The 20963-nt window shown below is 44.9% G+C and overlaps 1 protein-coding gene across 1 annotated transcript in view; it reads left to right on the top strand.

The window, feature by feature from the left end:
* LOC133351033 (calmodulin-binding transcription activator 2-like) overlaps window positions 1-20963 on the top strand; it is a 615463-nt gene that overhangs the window by 76825 nt on the left and 517675 nt on the right.

Below are 20963 nucleotides of genomic sequence, written 5' to 3'. Positions count from 1 at the left end.
ACAGATTTTAAAGTGACTTCCTAATATCGGAACGAAGAGCGTTCCAGACGGCCGTGGAAGCTCATCTGAAAGTGCGCGATGCGGTGACCGTCTTTGTTCGTTGGCTAGCCAAAAGCCGCTGCTGCAAGGATGACCGGAGTTCGTGTGATGATGGTTTAAGTGTTTGTGTGCCACCACTCAATATACCACCGCTGATTGCTTTAATTAGTTTTAATATGTAATTAATTGAATTATGTGGCTGAAAGGTGAGTGGTTGGCACGCTTCCCGCAGAGAAAGCAGATTGCATTGATTTGGCAAGTAAAACTACATCTTCGTGCATGAATCTTCGCGGCGTTATCAAAGTGCGCCGTCTACTTTTCTGTGAAGCGGACGTTTGACGTCCAGCACAAGCACGTGGGCTCACGTGCGCTCACGTTGTCTATACGTCAGTGCCGCCGTCCATGGGGGACTCTTCTTGATGACGCTCGGCGTTAGCGATTCCTGGCGCGGGCCACGAACGTTGACGTGGCCACATCCTGGGACGGAAAAATATGCAACTGTCCATGGACGCGTGGCCACGTGCCGATATGAACACTGCTGGTTAAACACTCGGAGAGACCTATGATTGCTTCCCTCGTGATTCCAGGAGTGGATTTGTTCAAACAATTTCTCGTGAAACACACAAAAGGATACGAGAAGAGGTTTTTTCCTTTTTTCTGGCAACAAAACAGGTGTTAAGATGTTAATACACCAAACTGAAACCTTTTACAAGGAATCATGTCTGCATTAACCACAATACTTGTGGTCAAGTATTACTTGTGGTTAAGTATTGTGGTATATGCATCTTAACACCTGTTTTGTTGCCAGAAAAAAGGGGAAAACCTATTCTCATATTTTGGCACTGGCAAAGGAGGTCCCATGACACAAAAGGATGTTCTGCATCTCTTTGAGCAGTGAGGGACACCGCAACAGTTTAAATATGACATGCCGTCGCTGTCAATGTTACGAAAACCTAAAGGGCCAATTAGATTTTCCCAAGAATGTGTGAAACCAAAAACCCCTCTTAAAGCATCCACCGTTGTCATGTTTATAGCCTGCAACCACCTAATGCAAGTCTTGAGACTCCCGTTCCATTTGGGCTAATGAGTCCGAGACGCTGAAGAGGCAAACACCGGTTGACAGTCTTTTCCTCTCCAGTGCAGTGTCCTTCGCTAATTTTCTTGGTTCTTTCGGTAAAGTCACGTAGAATGGAAATAATGAAATATATATTTTTAACATAATAAAATAATTATGCAAAACAATAAAATAATTATATAACATTACAAAATTTAAACATAATAAAATAATGATGTAAAAATTTTATGTTTTCTTTTTATTATTTCCCTTCTATGTGACTTTACCGAAAGAACCAAGAAGTTGAATCCCTGCAGTCACGAAAGCTTTAAATCAAAACATTTATGTGTTGTCGGGGGCCGCACTAAAGGCCACCAGGAACGGACCAGTGGCCCGCGGGCCTTGCGATGAAGGCCACTGCTCTGGTGGATTCGTGCAACAATTCACTCTTCCACCTACTCAGTTAGCGATCACATTCCTTCACTCTCGTTTTTACCACCTCTTTGCCATTGTTTGCAGCGTTCTCCGTCCTGTTTGTGGGTTTGTTCGCACCGTTAACCTCAGAGTAATGTGATCGTATAATCTCCGCGCAACTTGCATAGATCGCGATGGAGTGATTCTCGCGCGCGTCATGCGTGTCACGTTAGGTTTTAATCGATGAACGGGTACATCGTTAGGTCCTCGCTTTACGGTAGATCCAGCATTTGAGAACAGCTCGCCGGCATGCTGGTGGAAGCCAATAAAGCAGAGCCTGGGTTGTCTTACTTCGACAAAGGATTCTCTTTAGCCATGTAACAAGTCATTGATTCATCACTTAATAATACAACATTTCATATGCTTATATCATACTCGCTGCGGTTTTGGGTGGCCATCGAACAAAGATGGTCACTGCATCGCACGCTTACAGATGCACTTCTGTGGCCGTCTGGAACTATCTTCTTTCAGATATTAGGAAGCCACTGGAGCTCTTAACGTTTAAATTTAGATTGAAAACTCATTAATTTAGAACTGCTTTTTGTGTGTCGTTTGTTGTCCTTCCCCCGCACCTCCGATTAGCACGGTTGGCTACGTACGGAGGTGAAAGAAGTTCAACGTACATGCATACAAATATAAATGTATGTATGGATGATTATGAGCGATGTATGCAAACTATGCTGTCCGTATGCCAAAGTTTAAATAAGGCAGTACAAGACAAGTCCACGATAGACATGAAATACTCACGAGGCAGTACAAGCAAGGCAAAAAAAAAAGGAGTTGAATCGAACGTGGCAATTAATATGACTTAATGGAACCACCGGGGGCGTGAATCGTTACATGGTTAGTTATTTCACGCAGACGATCAACTACAAGAGGTTTTTGTAAATGACCTGCTAGTGGCATGGGCATTATCATCTACATCGACAGTGTTCCCTCGTTATTCACGAGAGATAGGTTCCTGGAGAAGCAGTGGTCCTTTTTTATGAATTACCTTGAATAAATAAGTCATTAAATACATAAATTATCTCATCACTTTATCTCATCATCACTTTATCTCATCACTTTTCTTTCTCTCTCTCCATGCAGTCGCGTAGAATTTACGGATGCGATTCGCAGATAGCCAAAATCGCGGAGACCCGAAAGTTGGCGATCCAGCGAGCCAAACGCCGCACTGTCCTTTCCCCTCTCCATTGCCGAATGGTGAGGGGCATTCCCACACACCAAGTGGTGCCTTTAGGGCAGGGGTCGGGAACCTTTTTGACTGGGAGAGCCATAAAAGCCAAATATTTCTAAATATATTTCATTGAGAGCCATATAGTATTTTTAACGTATAATAAATTAAATATGTCTTACTTTTAATGCGACTTCTGGTCACGGGACCCGTGACCCGAGAAATTTTATATTCAAAACTAATTTCTGTTTACTTTAAAATGACACAGTATTATTACGCAATATCACAAGTATTTTAAAATCAGTTCCAAACTGATTTTATTTTTATTATTTTATTATTATTTTTTTCAACTCAAAATTGTCTGGGAGCCACATGCCGTCACCGGAAGAGCCATATATGGCTCGCGAGCCATAGGTTCCCGACTGCTGCTTTAGGGGCTTTGCTTGCACGACATTGGTGCGTGGCCACACTGCCCAGTGTCGGGCTGTACCACACACACGTGGGTGGGGGTGGTGGCGGGAGGTTCTTGCAGTCCGGGACTACTACTCGTGCTGTATTTCTGCGGGAGTGATTCTGTTTACAAGCCTTCGTAACCTTGCATGACTTTAAGCCGATCAATTGGCGCCCAAGCAGGAGGGCGTAGACCGCTGATGGACTTAACACGCGCTTCGCACTTTGTCGTCGTTGAGAGAGGCGAGCTAAGCTGCAGCTATTACACCCGGCTGCTCGATTTAAGGAGGGGCGTTCGGGCCGTTATCTGTGTGTTTGCCTCTCTGGTCAACTCCACCGAAAATCTTGCCGGCTGCGTGTCTTGTGAGTCGACGCCGAACACCGAGGAAGACGGTGGCACCTGCCCTGCCGCCAAACTATCTGCACGAGTGCCCTCTGCAAACAGCTCGCGTGTTAACACCTCATGCGGTGGTCGCACAGGGGATTTCTGTGTCCTGTGGATGTGCATAGAGAGTAGGCTTTATTAGATACAGCGAGCAGCAACTCTTCTCGTACAGGTTAGACGGACACATGGGGGTCTTTTGTTGCGTGTGTGCATGTGAAAAAAATGGTTATGAGGGGGGAACTGGTGGCACACACCAGTTAGTGGACTGCACTCTGAACTTACACAGTCTAAATTTGGATTCTCGTGCCAAGGCTTAACATCAGTGGAGAGTGAGTTGTAGTTGTATGTATGTGTGTTGAACTTCTTTCACACAGTACGTCGCCAACCGTGGTACGGAGGAAGGATAACAAACAAACTATTTCTGAATCGATCCTGCCCCACATCACTAATCCGCGTTGACCAGCGTGGTGAAGTCTGGTAAAGTAACCCCAACGACCGCCACGGCATGGGAAGGCCTTCATACAGCAGTGGATTGACAAAGGGCTGTATCATTATTTCATTAATTGTAGAATGAACGGTTGCATAGTGGTTCGCAGCAGCAACATCCAGCCTTCACCCGCAGTCCACTTAATCAATTTACTTTTGTTAATCCACGTTCTCCACCACACCAACTTTAATTGGCGCTCAGTAAGAGCGCAAATCCCAAATATCAGTCGGGGATAAATGTACAATAGATCTCACGTATTAAACCGTTTTGGTTTGGCCGCAGTATACCTGTGCAAGGTCTGTGAAGCCTGGTATGTCAAGTCAAGCGCGAGTCCATTCTCGGGGGGTGCGTGTGCTCACACGCGTGCTCACACGCGTGTGGGTTTGCGTGCGTCTGGGCGGCGTGTGCGCTCGCCCGCCCGCCCTCTCGTGACTCTGTGTGCCTTACACGCGACGTTGCCAATTAAAATCGGACTTTGAGAAATGGTCCGACGCACGCGGGGACCGCTCACGCCATCGGTAGGCGCAGCCTAATTGCTGCCTAATAGAGGAGCAGAGGTTCCCAGCTCGAGCTGGTGACAAACTGGAGGTGCGCCACGGTGGCGAGACGTGTTAACTACCTCGCCTGGTGTGCAGGAGGTCGTGGGTTCGATCCTGACCCTGACGCCTGCTGCTGCTGTATATTTGGAGTTTGCGTGTCTCTTCTCGTGGTCGCGTGGATTTTTTTCCGGCTCCTTCGTTATTTTGCCCCCCCCGTCCACGTTTAGAATCAACAACACGCGTTCAGAATATTTGGCCGCTATAAATTTCCACACGATGATAAGCCCACTTCTTCGTTGAGCTATCATTGTTGATAGCCAGGTCGCTTCTGAAAAAGAGCTACATTAGCCCAAGTGGGCCTTACCTAGTCAAATAAAATAAAAAATGTTTATAGTTTAGCTGAAACCAGCGCCACAGCGCCACCTCCTCCAGCCTGGCCTGCCGGGTGTAACAGGACACACCAATTACGAAGCTACCGCTGTGGAGCGTGAAACAGTATTCTGCTGTTGTTCATCAAGGAGAGCGTCACTGAGTCTAAAGATTATTTTCCAGGAGGGGTGGTGGGGGGGGGGATCCTGTCGAGTTTTCGCAAATTAGGAGGGTGATGATGTTGTTAATTGTAATCCCGGTTGTGTAATTTAGCAAGTAAATTTTCAGCACTGGGATGTTTGGTCAATATCAGTTGTATTGCTCGTTTTTGTTGTGTTCCCTACGGGAGGTGACCGGAGCACCTGGAGGAAACCCGCGCAGAACTTGGCGGAAGATCGTATAAACTCCAGCACAGACGGGAATCAAACCCGGACAGTCCTCTTGTGAGGCACTGGGCCACCCGACTGCTCAGTAATCGTTATGCAGTGATGATCTCAGAGCACGCCTAACAAAGAGATGGAATGACCAGTTGAGCTCGTTGGGCAGGTGCTTGGTGGACTACTATATGGCGGGATGGTGGGAGATGGTGATGGCTTGGGGAGGCCTTCAACCAGCAGTGGATTGATTTTGGCTGCTGATGCTGGTCGAGGTTCACCAATCCTGCGTAGCCTCGCCATGTTTTGAAACGATTCTGCTCGTCAGCTAATTTAGGTGGTCAGTTATGAAAGCTGATAACTTACGCATTTCCAAGTGGAATTCTTGCACTTTAACAGCCACTCCTGTAGCAGCCTAATTATAACTGTATTTGGGATGCAATCTATCACACGTAGTTTTTCAAGACTTCAAACATATTCACTGGATCTTTATTGCATTAATTCTATCAAATATGGGTGGGTTCTAAATTGTTATTTAGTCTCCCAGTAGGAAAAAAAAATTATTAGCATATACATTTGTATCCTGTCCCATCGACTTGGCACAGAACTTTAATTCATACAAGCTGCACTTATTCGAATGGCAAATCTGATTCAGAAACCCCTTGATACGTGCGGGAATGTGCACGGTTGGTGTGCACACTCCTGGCGCTGTGTGGATCCGTACGCACATTCATCGTTATGCAATTGTTGGACGCGTTACCGGTGCTCATATTTCCTACCGGGAGCCCCCCCCCCCGGTTTCTCTCGTAAAGATGCCACAATCGTGCGTGCGAATTACGCTCGCTGGCTCTGCATTTTACCGATAATCAGACACGCGCGTAAATATGACGGCAAACAAAAATGCCGGTGCCGTGAACAGTACCGGCCAAAAGACTGCTGCTGCTTCTTCTTCAAAAGAGGTCTTTGCGTCACATCTGTGTATTGTGGGGGGTGTGTGGTTGGGGGGGGGGGCGGTGATTTCAAGGGTCCTAGAAAAAGGACATATTTTTTCTTATAAGACAAGATGGAGTGGAGCAAACGGCTAAAGTAATTATGTGGAAAGACCCTGCTTGCTTGAGATAATTAGGAATTTGGGTTCGGGTTGATACATGGACTTAATTATAAGTTGCGTAAACAAATTAAGATTCAAAGTGCGTTGTTGGCTTTGTAAATTAAATCTAGAGTTGTAATTCAACCGGAGCCAAGCGTGTTTTTTTGGGTTTCTCTCCCCTTTCTCTGTAAACTGCGTGACTTTAAAAAATAAAGTGATAAAATAACAAGAATAAGATTCAAATACAGGGTTTTTAAATAAAATATGCATCTCGCACGTTTATCACGCGTTAAATACCGCTCGGTTAAAACGTTTCCATCAATGTATGTGAAGTTAAACAAATCTGATGACAAACATTTCTCCAAAATGAAATGTGGGCCTGAAATCATCAGTCACTATCCAAGTGCTCTGTGTGGTGCACTACTTTTATCAAACAACCTCCCCCCATTGATTCGGTTTAATTGACCACTTGGTAAAGCCGTAATGTGATTAACATCAAGGCACATCACGGTTTGCAACATGCTAGTTCGCTTTTGGCCAAGAGCTTCAGCGATAGGGATGAAAATACTCCTTAGTTGAAATGCGAGCTTTTTTAGGTGGGCACGGTTGAACTCATTTTGAAGGTTCACCGTTGCCTCTTAACCTGTGATTCACTGGCTTTTCCAGCCTGCCCTTTTTAATCTGCTTTTGCAATTTTTTTTAAATGTCATTGAGAGCTATTTCCAAAAAGTTCGACTGCCTTTAGTTATGGGGGTCACATTACACTATGTAACACAATTTTTTGTTCCTGGGTAATAAGTGTTATTTCGTAATTGCTTATGCCTAAAAAGTATAGAAAATGGCTATTATTCCCTATAAACTTTGCTTTTGTGACCACGACAGTGATGTTTGCAAATTTACCTATTTTCAATGAGAAAACGGGCGAATTTAGGTCTTTTCGTTCACAAAGTCAGAAAAAAACAACATATGAATTAAAATTAACATGTATTTATACTAAAGTAATCCAAAAATGACTACAAAAGAATTAGAAGTGAGTAGTTTTTCGAGATTTACGATTATACTGTAAATCACTTTCACGAATCAGCCCCCAAATGTAGTCTCCCATCATGTTCTTGTTATACTGTCCTTGGTAGCGGTGTTCAAAGTCCAGTATATTCTGGTGGAAGCACGCGCCTTGCTCCTCCGAGTACGCTCCCATGTTCTCCTTGAATTGATCAAGATGAGCATCAAGGATATGGACGTTGAGGGACATCCTACAGCCCATTGTGCCGTAGTTCTTCACCAGAGTCTCAACCAGCTCCACATAGTTTTCAACCCGTGATTGCCCAGGAAGCTACGAACCACTGCAACTAAGCTATCCCCCCAAGCTGCTTTCTCCTTACTAGTGAGCTTCTTGGGGAATTAATTGCACTCCAGGATCTTCTTTATCTGTGGTCCGACGAAGACACCGGCTTTGACCTTTGCCTCAGATAGCTTAGGGAAGAAGTCTTGAAGGTACTTGATTGAAAGCTGCCGACTCCTTATCTACAGCTCTGACAAATTGTTTCATAAGGCCCAATTTGATGTGCAGTGGTGGCATCAGCACCTTCCGGGGGTCCACCAGTGGTTCCCACTTGACGTTGTTCCTCCCCACAGAGAACTCGGTCCGCTGTGGCCAGTCCCGCCTGTGGTAGTGCGCCTTGGTGTCCCTGCTGTCCCAAAGGCAAAGATAGCAGGGAAACTTGGTAAAACCGTCTTGGAAACCCATCAGGAATGCCAATCATTTTGAAATCTCAGATGACCTCCCAGCCATACTCATCGTACTTAAAGGCGTCCAGCAAGGTCTTGATGCTGTTGTAATCCTCTTTGAGGTGCACCGAGTGAGCCAGGGGAAGAGACGGGTACTTTTACCATTATGGAGCAGCACGGCTTTGAGGCTCCTGGATGAGCTGTCATTGAAGAGGCGCCACTCATTCTGGTTACAGGCGAATCCGATTGCCTCGAATAGACTGGTCACATTGTAAGAGAAGCAGAGCCCTTCTTGATGGGTGAAGAAGCTGCAAAAAGTTGGTGACGCTTACTCAGATCTGCGACTTGCACACTTTTATCCAACAAGTTCCACTGCTTGAGCCTAGACGTCAAAAGCTCGGAATTGGACTTGGTGAGACCAAGATCTCTGATCAAGTCGTTGAGGTCTTTTTTGGTTGGGATAGTGTGGGTTTCTCTCCTCAGCTCCACCTCTGAAATTGTCATCTCGATGTTCAACGTCTTCCCTGCTCTCTGACTTGCTGCTCTCTTCTAAAGACGGCTGCTCTCTCTCCGGAGGAGTGGGTACGGGGAGCTCATGGCATTGTGGCACCGGGGCGATGGATGAAGGAAGGTCCGGATATGTGATAGCAGGTGCATTTTTGCCAGTCCGACGTTTGGAAGGGTCCACCATGCAGAAGTAGCAGTTGCTTGAGTGGTCAGTGGGTTCCTGCCAAATTCTTGGGATAGCGAACTTTATGGCTCTCTCTTCCCCTCCGTACCATCCTACAAAAATACATTTATTTCACCCATGACTAATGTGTAAGAGATTCTCGCAACATTTTTCATATATGATATATATTTTTTCCAATAGCATTGAAAATTGTAAAACATTTTAAAATATAAAACTTTTTCAATTTCTTTTTTTACAATTTTTATAACATAAAATCCAAGCAACAATTGTCCATCTTACCTTCCACAGTTTTTTGGCATTGCTCGCAAGCAAAATGAAGTTCCCAGGGTTTGTCTTAATCCCCGACAGGCATGCCGAAATATTCCTTGTAGGCCTCACACATCTTAGCAGATGCTTCCACAGAGTACTTTTTCGCTCTTGTCTTGATAAATTGGCCGCAGACATAGCAAAATGCGGCTGCCGGATGCTTGCAGCCTCTTGATGCCATCTCAGAAAAATGCAGATTTGTGTTCACTTAGGCAGCTGGAACTGAACTGAACTGGTGGGCTTAAGGCCCCTGTGTTTATACGACTATTTATATTACTGGAAAGTTCTAGAATGTTCCAGAAGTTACTCCAAGTTTACTCAGCACTGAATCTATCTGGAATGTTCTGGAAAATAAGTACATTTTAAAATACCACTGTCCTGGTCACAAAAGCAAAGTTTGTGGGGAATAATAGCATTTTCTGTACTTTTAAGGCATAAGCAATTCGGAAATAACACTTACTACCCAGGAACAAAAATAAGCATGTGTTACACAGTGTTATCTACCTCTTGGAACCAGCAAACCATCATCGGGTGTTGTTTTCAGGTTGTGCTACGGCGTGTTATTCCAGCCTTACGTCCAATGTTACGCGCCATGTGCTGGGGGCTTCTTCAGGAACTGAAACTTGGGACATCGTGTCGAACACCGTACGTAGCCAACCGTGCTAATTGGTGGTGCGGGGAAAGGACAACAAACATAAACACAAGCAGTTCTAAAGAGATTTGTTTTTAATCGATATTTAAAACTGCATGGCTCCAGTGGCTTCCTAATATTTGAAGGATGGCCGCAGAAGCGCATCTGAAAGCGTTCAACGGTCATCCAAAATCTGCTGCTGCGAGGACGCCAGGTTGATTTTCCTTGACGAGACCAGCAAGGCATTGTGGTTCGTTAGCGGCAAGCACTTTCGTGTGTAACGAGTTCAACCTCATGACGTATTCGTTCGGCAACCGGGAAGTCAGCGCAGCTGGGCGAGCACTGGGGACAGACGCCGTCGGACCTTGCAGTTACCCGTCACGACAACGTGTCGAGTGAACGTCGCCTCGCAGTCGAGCCGCAGGACACGAGAGAGGCCCTGGAACGAGACACGAGTAGCGATTTGTTTGGGTGCGCGGGGGGGAGAACTATTTCTTCAGAAGCAGAATTAGAATATTTATTCATGCTGGAGGAATCCGATGAGCTATAAAGCTCTTTTTCCGCAGGTGGCCAGTCGGGGTGGGTAAGAACGTTACAGCAGCAAACAGTGCAAACACGTGATGGGAGTGCCAAGTACAAGAAATGTAAACAAATCAGTACAAACACGTGATAGGAGTGTCAAGTACAAGGAATGTAAACAAATCTTGCTGTGCCCGCTGGGCCAGGCTGGCCACCTTCAGGTGCCGAGATGTGCCTTTGTTTCACTTATTTGCTTCTTGGCACCAGTTTTAGTTTTTGTTGCTCTCAGATCTCAAGCCAAAATCGAGTGTCTTCCTACTTGAATAGGCGCTCGGGGGGGGGGGGGGGGTTCCTGGAAGCAAAGCAAGTGTTCGTACAAGCGACCTGTGCTGGAATACCAAGTGTTATAGGCTTGAGCTGCAAGGCGCCACAGGAGATGAAAGTACAGCAGTCGGTTCTTTTGAGTGTCGTACCACCGGATTTATTCTCCCGAAGTCAATTGACACGTCACGCCATTGTTCAGTCTTAGATACGCGGGGATGAAGGCCGTTATTGTTGTTGCTTTCATTGGGGTCTTTACCCTCTGCTTTACAAGATTTGGGTGGTGGTTCAGTGGTTAGTGCGCCGCTTTATGAACCTATCCACTTGAGTTGTATTCCCAGCCGAGGTCAACATCGGTGGCGCGTGATATCCGGGGGTCAGTCCCGAGTCCACTTCTCACCAACCCGCACACTGAATCAACTCGTTGGTCAAGCAACCCCCATTATCAGCACGGTGTGGGGAGGCCGTGATCCAGGAGGGGGTAGTAAAATTACGTCAATTCATAATACTGTAGTAGTAATAATAATGTTTACAAACATGTGTATATTTTATGGAGCCCATTTGGATGATTTGCTGAGTTGGACCCCTGATGGGGAATTACAACCTATCGACAGCGAGTCACACGCTGCTTGACCACGGCGCGACCCGATTAGCACGGTTGGCTACGTACGGTGCGAAAGAAGTTCAACTTTGTTGTACGTACGCTCACCCGGCTGAACAATCCCCACGTTCTATGCGCCTTTTGGCGTCATCTGGTCCAACACCATGTGAGACTAGGCTCTAAGGAAAGCTGTCTCGGGTGTGGACCAATCAACTTCAAGGACAGTGCATACATTATCAGAGTTGTGTTGTTTGTTTGCATTCCGACCGCAGGTATTGTGGTCAATGCAAACATGACTCCTTGTATAAAAAAGGTGTCAGTTTTGTTGCCAGATAAAAGGGTAAAAAAACAATTATCGCGTTTTGCTACTGGCAAAGGAGGTTCCAATGGTGAACCCCCACGTTCGTTCACTACCCGAGTCGAACGCAAATACTGCTTTGTGGGACGAGAGCTTTCGGGCAGCGAGCATCTACCAGGCTCAGCCCATCATCAAACCCACCGCTCGTTGGAATTTTTTTTTCGAACTCTGCCACACACGCATCCCGGAGCTTGAAATCGTGGCCTCGGGTGTTTTGGCTTCGGCACTCTCGACAAGTGAGAGCCGCTATCGGTTGAGCGCCGTGTGGCGCGCCCGCGGCCATCGGAAGGTGTGCGCCCCGTCTCCTTGAGACGCCGGCGTTAAGCACGGCGTCCTGTCCGCACACGCTCGTGGGTAAGAAAGATTCCCATTACTTTTCACGAGAGATGGCCATCATGCGTGTGCCGGTGTCATGGACAATTTACCTTTCCACTCCTCCATCACTCAGCAACAAGGGGGAGGCTTATGGCAGAGTCCCGGCCCACTCGTGGGTTAGGTTTGCAGAGGACCCAGCCCACGATCGCTGGCCTCATGGCAGGGCAGTTGCCTCTCAGCTGGACAAATGTGTTTTTTTTGTGTTTGATTTGCAAATTGTATTCCATCTTGACTTAAAGCTTTCGTAACTGCAGGAATTCATACTCTTTGGGTCTTTTGGTAAAGTCACGTAAGATTTAAAAAAATTGCGACTACAGCAGGAGAACTGAGGATTGCTTGTGTTGAGATCGAAATGTCGTGATTTTTAAAATTATTTTTGTATCTACGTGACTTTACCGAAAGACCCAAAGAGTAATTATACTCCAATTATGCGATGTCATCGGATGAAGATGTTTCCATTTAGGACTCTCAACAGTGTGTCAGCGAATGGCTCTCAGAAGATGAAACCGCAGCAGTACTTATGAAATAACTTCATTGGATTTATCTCGCCCCAATATTAAGGCAGCTTACCGTCATGCCCTGTGAAGAGTGTTAGCTTCATGGTAAATAATAATGTCAGTGCTGTAATCAGCCAAATTAAGGGAAAATTTACGTTAAATCGTCCTCAAGTTTTTTGGGTTTCATCGCGTAAATATGAATGTGTCATTAACCCACCACCACTCGACACAGCCAATTAGTAAGGTTTGTCACACAAACAAAACGTGCCAATTAGTTACTGCTTCGACACACCGGTGTGTTGGATAGCAATTGTCTGTGTCGAGTGGCGGTGGGTTAACGACACGTTTATATTTACGCGATCTAACCCCCCCCCCCCCAAAAAAAATCTTTCTTATGAATTAATATCGGTCGTGAAAGCTTACGTGTTAAACCAGTGTTGAATCGCATGCTCATTTGTGTGTGCTCATCGGTAACTGGGTTGAGAGAAATAATCCACGATATTACTACCGGTGACTGCCCAGATGATTTGAACCCAGGATCTCAGTGGTGGCAACTCCACGTCTCCTGCACAAGACGTGGTTACACCCCAGATCTGCAGGGCCACCGTTGAGATAGACATTGTAGCCGGATCATTTGATTCCAGGACGAAAGAGATGCCTCGCAAATCAGAGTTTTGTTGGCCGGCTTTTCCATTGGTAGCTGAATCGCGTTATGATATACTCCGAATGTGTCTATAAAGGAATAAAACTTGAGTAGTTTTGGCATATTAAAATTATTAGAATTGTGCCATTGCAAATGAAATGTGCTTATAAAACGTTATAGGTGAAACTTTACTGTGATGTTTAATAATCACGTAATGTTTTTTAATGATTTGCATGTTCAGTTGTATTTATTGCACGTGTATATCAGTTTTTACAGCAATGGGCATTCACGTACTTTATCAGAAGACAATTATTTATTTCCATAGAATCTCCTTTAGCAACGAGGGCTCCGCTAGCAAGAGTCAGAGGAGTTGGTTTGAAAACCCAGGGCATGCTTGGAGCTCTGATAGGCACCCAGTTATCATTTCATAATTTGCCTGCACTGCACTAAATATGAATAACTCGTAAAGTTAGGGTAATAACTCGGTCACTTCAATGAGCCATAAAACAAAATGATTAGGTTTCCAGGCTCTTCGTTATTTTTGTTCATTCCGAATTATATTGTGCGGAATAGATCTAGAATGTTTCTTCCCGGCGAATGCATTGCGACATTTACCTATTCGCATATTTATTTCCAATCATTTCAATTGAATTCAAACGTGCGGCTCTGTGCATGTGTGTGTGCGTTTGTGCGCGCGCAATCAAGGTGCCACTAAAATTTCGCGTTTTCTTATTTCCAAGGTTAGCGTCTCCCGGTTTTATTAGTTTGCCTGTTTTGAAACAGAAGCCACATCGAGTTTTGGGACCGATCCCTCGATATTTACCGGTCTCAACGGGGTTGAAAAATCGCTGTTGCACTCAAAACATAGAGCCATATATGCAGAGAACAGTATGAGGAGAAAGAGGGGATCTTGAGTGAGTAGGTGAGTGAGTCGGTGAATTATTGGGGTAGGTGAGTAGATGAGGGAGTAGGTGAATTATTGGGTAGGCGAGTAAGTGAGTGAGTTGGTTAATCATTGGGTAGGTGAGTTGGTCAGTGAGTAGGTGAATGAGTAGGTTAATTATTGGGTAGGTAAGTATGTAGTGAGTAGGTAAGTGAGTAGGTGAGTATATGAATTATTGGGTAGGTGAGTAGGTAAGTGAGTAGGTAAGTATGTGAATTATTGGGTAGGTGAGCTGGTAAGTGAGTAGGTGAGTGAGTAGGTGAATTATTGGGTAGGTAAGTAAGTAGGTGAATTATTGTGTAGGTAAGTGAGTAGGTGAATTATTGGGTAGGTGAGTGAGTAGATTAATTATTGGGTAGGCGAGTTGGTAAGTGAATAGGTGAGTAAGTAGGTGAATTATTGGGTAGGTATGTGAGTCGGTGAGTGTGTAGGTTAATCATTGGGTATGTGAGTTGGTAAGTGAGTATGTGAATTATTGGGTAGGTGAGTTGTTAAGCAAGTAGGTGAGTATGTGAATTATTGGGTAGGTAAGTGAGTAGGTGAATTATTGGGTAGGTAAGTGAGTAGGTGAATTATTGGGTAGGTGAGTGAGTAGATGAATTATTGGGTAGGCGAGTTGGTAAGTGAGTAGGTGAGTGAGTAGGTTAATTATTGGGTCGGTAAGTGAATAGGTGAATTATTTGGTAGGTTAGTGAGTAGATTAATTATTGGGTAGGTGAGTGAGTAGGTGAATTATTTGATAGGTGAGTGAGTATATGAATTATTGGGTAGGTGAGTGAGTAGGTGAATTATTGGGGAGGTGAGTGAGTAGATGAATTATTTGGTAGGTGAGTGAGTAGATTAATTTTGGGTAGGTGAGTGAGTAGATGAATTATTGGGTAGGTGAGTGAGTATGTTAGCAGCATGGAGTCATAGTGCAGAGGCATAGATACAGACAATCAGAGGGGGGAAGGGGATCCTGAGTGAGTAGGTGAGTGACGAGGTGAATGACCGTGTATGTGAGTAGGGAAGTGTTGAGTGAGTTGGTGAGAAATAAGGTGCCACTCAACGCACGTAGAGTAATAGTATAGAGACATGGACGCAGATAATAAGAGGATGTTTATAGGATCATGAGCAACGTGCAACTACGAACAGAGGAGAAGGGCATTCTCAGCGATTGACATTTGACCAAAAGTAACACATTGAGAGGAAGGGGCGACCCAAGAAACTGCACTTTACTTTTCCACATGCGTATCGAGTGGCAGGCACCCCTGTGTGTGTGTATATCTTATCCGGCAATTCGTAACGAGCATCGGAGCGCAATAATTGAAACACCCCCAAACTTTAAATGTAGTTTTTTTGTTGTTGACATTTCAGAGACTAGTACAGTCGTGATAAATTTTAACCTCGTGAATTTCAAGTTGTGAACGTTACCTTTTAATTAGCAAACGATGCCCCGGCTCAAGTCTATTTATACAACAGCAGCAAACGATCAATTTTCCGTGAGAGCCAAAAAAAAACAATCTTCCAAGGTTACGAGCTAAGTTTTGAATTAATTTTAATTGTACGAAGTTTGGAGTTTTTTTTTCCCCTGTGCACGGGCGTGTTTGTGTGTGCACGCTGCACCACATTTATCGTGTCACCAGGTTCCCCAAGTTGTAAATGGCCACGTAATCCGCGCCGTGCATTTGGCTTTGATAGTGAACGACGAGCAATAGACTGCGATCTATAAAAATTACTTTTCTTTTATTGATGTTGTGATTTATGTCAGCGACAAAACCTCGGGTGATTGAGTTTATACAAAAGGGGGGGGGGGCTGCTCTCTCTGTAAAACATCCACATCTCTACATCACCCACAGGATAAGAAAAATAATCGATTCGTGCATTGAATTTGAACCCCCCAAAAATCAGGACGGTTCATGAAATATTGAAGGGCCTGAATATTAAGCACACTATTTATAACATTCTTAAAGTGTTTGTTCAGTGATGTGACGATGATTATGTTTATATATTTTTTTATACCCAGGAGAGCCTTATGTCCTCTTATTTCGGAGGATCCTGTATTGGGATATATGGCCAATTTCATGAATGGGTGTTTGATGTATGGGAAGAATACCATAAGAAATAATAGGGGTTTTCTCCTTTTTTCTAGCAACAAAACTGAAACCTTTTAACAACGATTCATGTCTGCATTAACCACAATACTTGCAGTTAAAATGCAAACAAAAAACATACTATGATAATATATGCATTGTCCTTGAAACTGATTGGTCCACACCAGGGATGGCTTTCTTTTGAGCCTCGACCCAATTAGTGCTCGACCAGAGGACGCCAAAAAGCGTACAGCTCAAAGACAATGCACTATCAAAGTAATGGCCACCAGAAAAAAGGGGAAAACCCCTATTATTATATTTTGGTACTGGCAATGGAGGTCTAATGATACCCTAAGAAATGTCGTGGATTATAGGGAGCGACGCTGAGATGAGAAACCCCACACATATGCTTTCAATAATCTGTTACTATACTGACCACTGCACAGCTGAAATCTCTAGCACCTGCTATTCCTATGAAGTCAAATCCTAACCAAGCTGAAATCTGCTTAGCCTCAGATATCTGACGAGTTCAGGTGCATTCAGAGTGATTTGGCTGCGGGCAATTATGATGATTGTGAAATCTCGCTCATTGTTTTAAAGGGTTTTTATTTTAATATGCCTTTGTTTTTCTCCGTTAAATCAAGGCACTTGCATGCTACCGTCCACACGTTGCATTCTTATCAAATGCGGCGTGGTGGCGAGACGTTATCTGCCTCGCCTGGTATACAGGAGGTCATGAGTTCGATCCCAAATCTGACGCCTGCCGTATATTTTGAGTTTGCATGTTTTCCCCGTGGTCGCGTGGATATTTTTCTCTTATGTCCTCGGGTTTTCCCCTCCACGTTTAGAACACACGCGTTTAGAGTATTTGGCTGCTATAAATTTCCACGTGATAAGCCACTTCATTGCGCTATCATTTGTGGCCAGGTCGCTACTGAAAAAGAGCTTTCTAGCTCAGTTGGCCTTACCTGGTAAAATACTATTTTTTTTTATAGTTTTAAATTGTTTAAAGAGATGACTCATAGCAATGCTATTGGGTTTCAAAATAATTCATAGATGAAAATGAATACTCAGGTGAGTCAAGTGACTCGGGGGGGGGGGGGGGGCAGATGATCCATTTTTATTGTGGTTAAATCACAATTCCAGATTTATCCCACAGACAAATTTCGCTCTGCTGCAAGAGATTAGGTCTATTGACTTAACACGGATAATCACACACTAATAATGTCATTTATTTGTTCTGGGGCGATGCCTCACTGAGTGTTGAGACTCGTTTCATTCCCCCCCGCCCCCCCTCGAAAATTAATTGTTTGGTCAATTTTTCTAAAGGGGTCATTTGTCTGCGGGAGGGAGGAAACGCGAGGAGGCCGCCGGGAAAATCCACTCAACGCAACGGGACGCAGCGGCAGTGAAATCCACACGGACGGGTTCGCAAACACGCCCTGCTGTGTTTCGCGCTCCTTTAACCGCCTTGAGCCTCGCAAGCTTTTGGCGCTTCCACAAATCTGCACGGTCCCGCCAACCTTTGCGCGCAAAGCGCCGCATTACCGAAGGCTCGCTGCCGGAGTAGCGGATTTTTTTTTACCACTGCAACGATGTTCCTCTTGGCCATGCACCCGCTATCCGGACCTCCCAATTGTCCGTATCCCCAAATTGATCCGTGCAATATCCTGTTATCAGATAAATTCTCCTTAAAGTATAAGCCAGCTGGATTACAGCTGCGAGGAGCTGGATTACTGGCTGTGTGCGCCACTGCACCCAGCGAGGGATAAGAAGAGTGAACAGTGGAGAAATCTTCGTGTTGTCTGTGTGTAGCCGCACGTTTTTTGGTCTTGTCCGTACGGCTTTGTACACGGACTCATAAGCCCATGTCATGGTCTTGTATGTATGTATGTTGGACTTCTTTCGCACCCCACGTAGCCAACTATGCTAAGCGGAGCCAAAGGGCACCTTTTACTCGCGCAGATAAACACGGAGAACAGAAACTAACCCTACTACCGCCACACATCAAATCCAATATGAGCACTCATTAATCGGCCTTTATATGTTGAGAAACACAGAGCTTTGGCAATTGTTTGGCGTCAGCTCGCCACGTGGATGCCTTACTCGCTTGTCTCTGTGGTTCATCACACCTCTGAGTCGCTCTCTCTCTTAAAGAGCGAGTCTATACTGTGCGTTTTACAAGTTGTCATCATTATTATTAAACAGTTTTGCTTTGTCCAAACTCAACTCAACTGAACGTATCCACCGGCATAGTTTCATAGATATCTGTGCACAATATAACTGTTTTTATAACGTGGGGCGGGTAGACGAGACTCACTTACTTGACTGGATTGTCAAAGTTGCGCTTGTTACCATATCCAGGATGGGCTGGGAAATAAAAAATCTATCGTTTTTTTGCACGTGGAAAATTGCTTATGTTTTGTGCAGTTGTGAACACGAGCGTTTGATAAGCGATGCAATAACGATGTATAATTGAATCAGACGTAATTATAATGATTTTTTTTCTCTCCATGGCTGCTGCTTCTGCTTGCTGCTGCAAAAAAAGCATTGGTGGGGCTGCTGATGTACTTAAGAATGGAAGAGGCTCATTTTAATTGCCTAATAAGCAGCATATGAAAAGCTGAGGGTGGTCACCACAACTTTTGGTCTCATTTCGCACGTAACAACATTAGAAAAACATTGCAGAGTGACGTAATGAGATTACACAAATTAGATGTACCTAAATTATCGTGTAATAATTAGCATTCATCAGATTGGGAATGTTACCGACTTTAGAAGATGCTCACAGTTTACGTGTTGTTATTGGTATTTAAGAGTTTTCTCGGGGTATAACTGTGCCGTCGCAGCAAGCGTTGGGTGGCCGTCACGTGACCTGCATATTGCGTCCCATGAATTGGAAAACCAACTCGTAGACTTCGTCGTGAAGGAATACGGTGGCACGTTTAGAGGAATAAAAAAAAGATATAGGAGCCTGCGAGATCTGTAAAACTTGTTGGGTCATCACCGCTCACAGCCCCTGTGAACGCACATAGGGTTCACAAACCATTCCATCGCGCGTGTCACCGGCCGCATCTTGCTCGTAACGTGTCGCACAAAGTTGCCGCAGGTGGCGTGTACGGCACGTCGCCGGAGCGAAGAGAGAAGGGACCGTTACACGATGTGTGTGTGCGCAGCGCGCGCTGTTGAACTCCATGGCAATTTGCTTGAGCCACTTCAGATCGAGCAAACTCTGGTCCTCCAGTTTGCTTGCGTTGAACCAATGCTGCTGAAATTGCGCACGCCCAGAAGGCGTTGTGGTTGACAGGAAGTGTAAAAAAAAAGACCTTAATTTTTTAAGTGAAGGGACAGATATTACTAATATCAGCCAAAAATGTATGTGTGTGTGTCCCGCGTGTGACGTCACTCCACGTGAGGCCCACCCCCCCGCGTGACGTCACTCCACATGAGGCCAACCCCCCCGTGTGACGTCACTCCACGTGAGGCCCACCCCCCCACGTGACGTCACTCCACATGAGTCCCACCCCTTCCCTCATTAATAATCATGAGCGGGTGACGTCACTCCACAGGCTGCACCCCTCCACAATAACCATTAGCCGGTAACGTCACTCCACATGGGGCAACCCCACCCCTCATTAATGATCATGAGCTGAACAATGTTTCTATTGAATATTTTAGATTTACTGCAATATACACTCATCCTTTGGACGGGCAAACAAGCTGGTATAAAATATTGTCTACTTCATAGGACCTCCCTTGCCAGTATCAAAATATGATGATAGGTTTTATCCCTTTCTGGCAATAAAACAGTTGTGTTAAGATGCGTGTTCATCACAAGTATGTGTGGTTAATGCGAACGCGATTTTCTTTGCAAAAGGTTTCGGTTTGGTGTTTGAACATCTTGACACAACTGTTTTATTGCCAGAAAGGGTAAAAACCTGTTCTTACATTGTCTACTTATTCATTTTGTTCGTTCTATTTTCCGCGACGACACGAATGGTTATTTTGTGCCTGTCAGCGATTGCAGACAAGAAACGGTCGTTTGAAATTCCTCGTATCATCAATCATAGAAAAAAGTAGTTCATTCAGTTCCGCTGTCAATTAATCAACTTTATTGACTAACAGCGCCAAGCGCGAATTGAACTGGTGGTGTGTTATGTGAGTGGCACGTTGACTGTTCCTTGGAATCTGAGAGTGCGTGGGATAATGACAGAATGAATTTAATCAAATCTCTGGTTTACATTTCATGTCTAAACTCATTCAATAATGGAACTACGTTTGTCATTTAGCACAATAGCCCTCAAATATATTGATGGTTTGCTAAATGTGGTTGGTTCAATTGATCGCGAGAGTGGCTTTTGGGATAGATGCTCACTTTTTAGCCAGGGAGACCGGGGCACAGTGCTTCTCTCATCTAGTTAAGTCAAAGCGTCTCCCTGCTCACGCTATCCTGGGATGCTGCTCATCTCTGTGCGCAGCCTTGAGCCGGTCGTGAGAATTCCGTAGTTTTCTTTTGGCAGCCTTTCTGTACGACGTGAACCGCTGTCGTCTTCCGACAAAGTGGTACTCGTTTTTATCGGTCCTTAGAGCGATGATGGGAGACATTGACCCCCCCCCCCCCCCCCCCCCATGGCAGGATTTAGACTCACAATCTTCTGACTACGAGTCAAGCATGCCGAGACACTCGGTTCGAAATGTGGAAAGATTTTCTAAAAATGTAATTTAAAAGAAAACCACCTCCCCATAAATTCTCCAATTATAAATCAAGCCCCGTTTAAAATGCATGCATTATTCACAACGGAGTGAACCAATAAAACAGCCGAAATTCAATTTAAATAACACT

Source organism: Lethenteron reissneri, chromosome 36 (genome assembly GCF_015708825.2).
Source record: "Lethenteron reissneri isolate LAM-NWPU_2019-01 chromosome 36, ASM1570882v1, whole genome shotgun sequence".
Lineage (NCBI taxonomy): Eukaryota > Metazoa > Chordata > Hyperoartia > Petromyzontiformes > Petromyzontidae > Lethenteron > Lethenteron reissneri.
The sequence above is the reverse complement of the archived record's forward strand: the minus strand, read 5'-3'. Positions and strand labels throughout refer to the sequence as shown.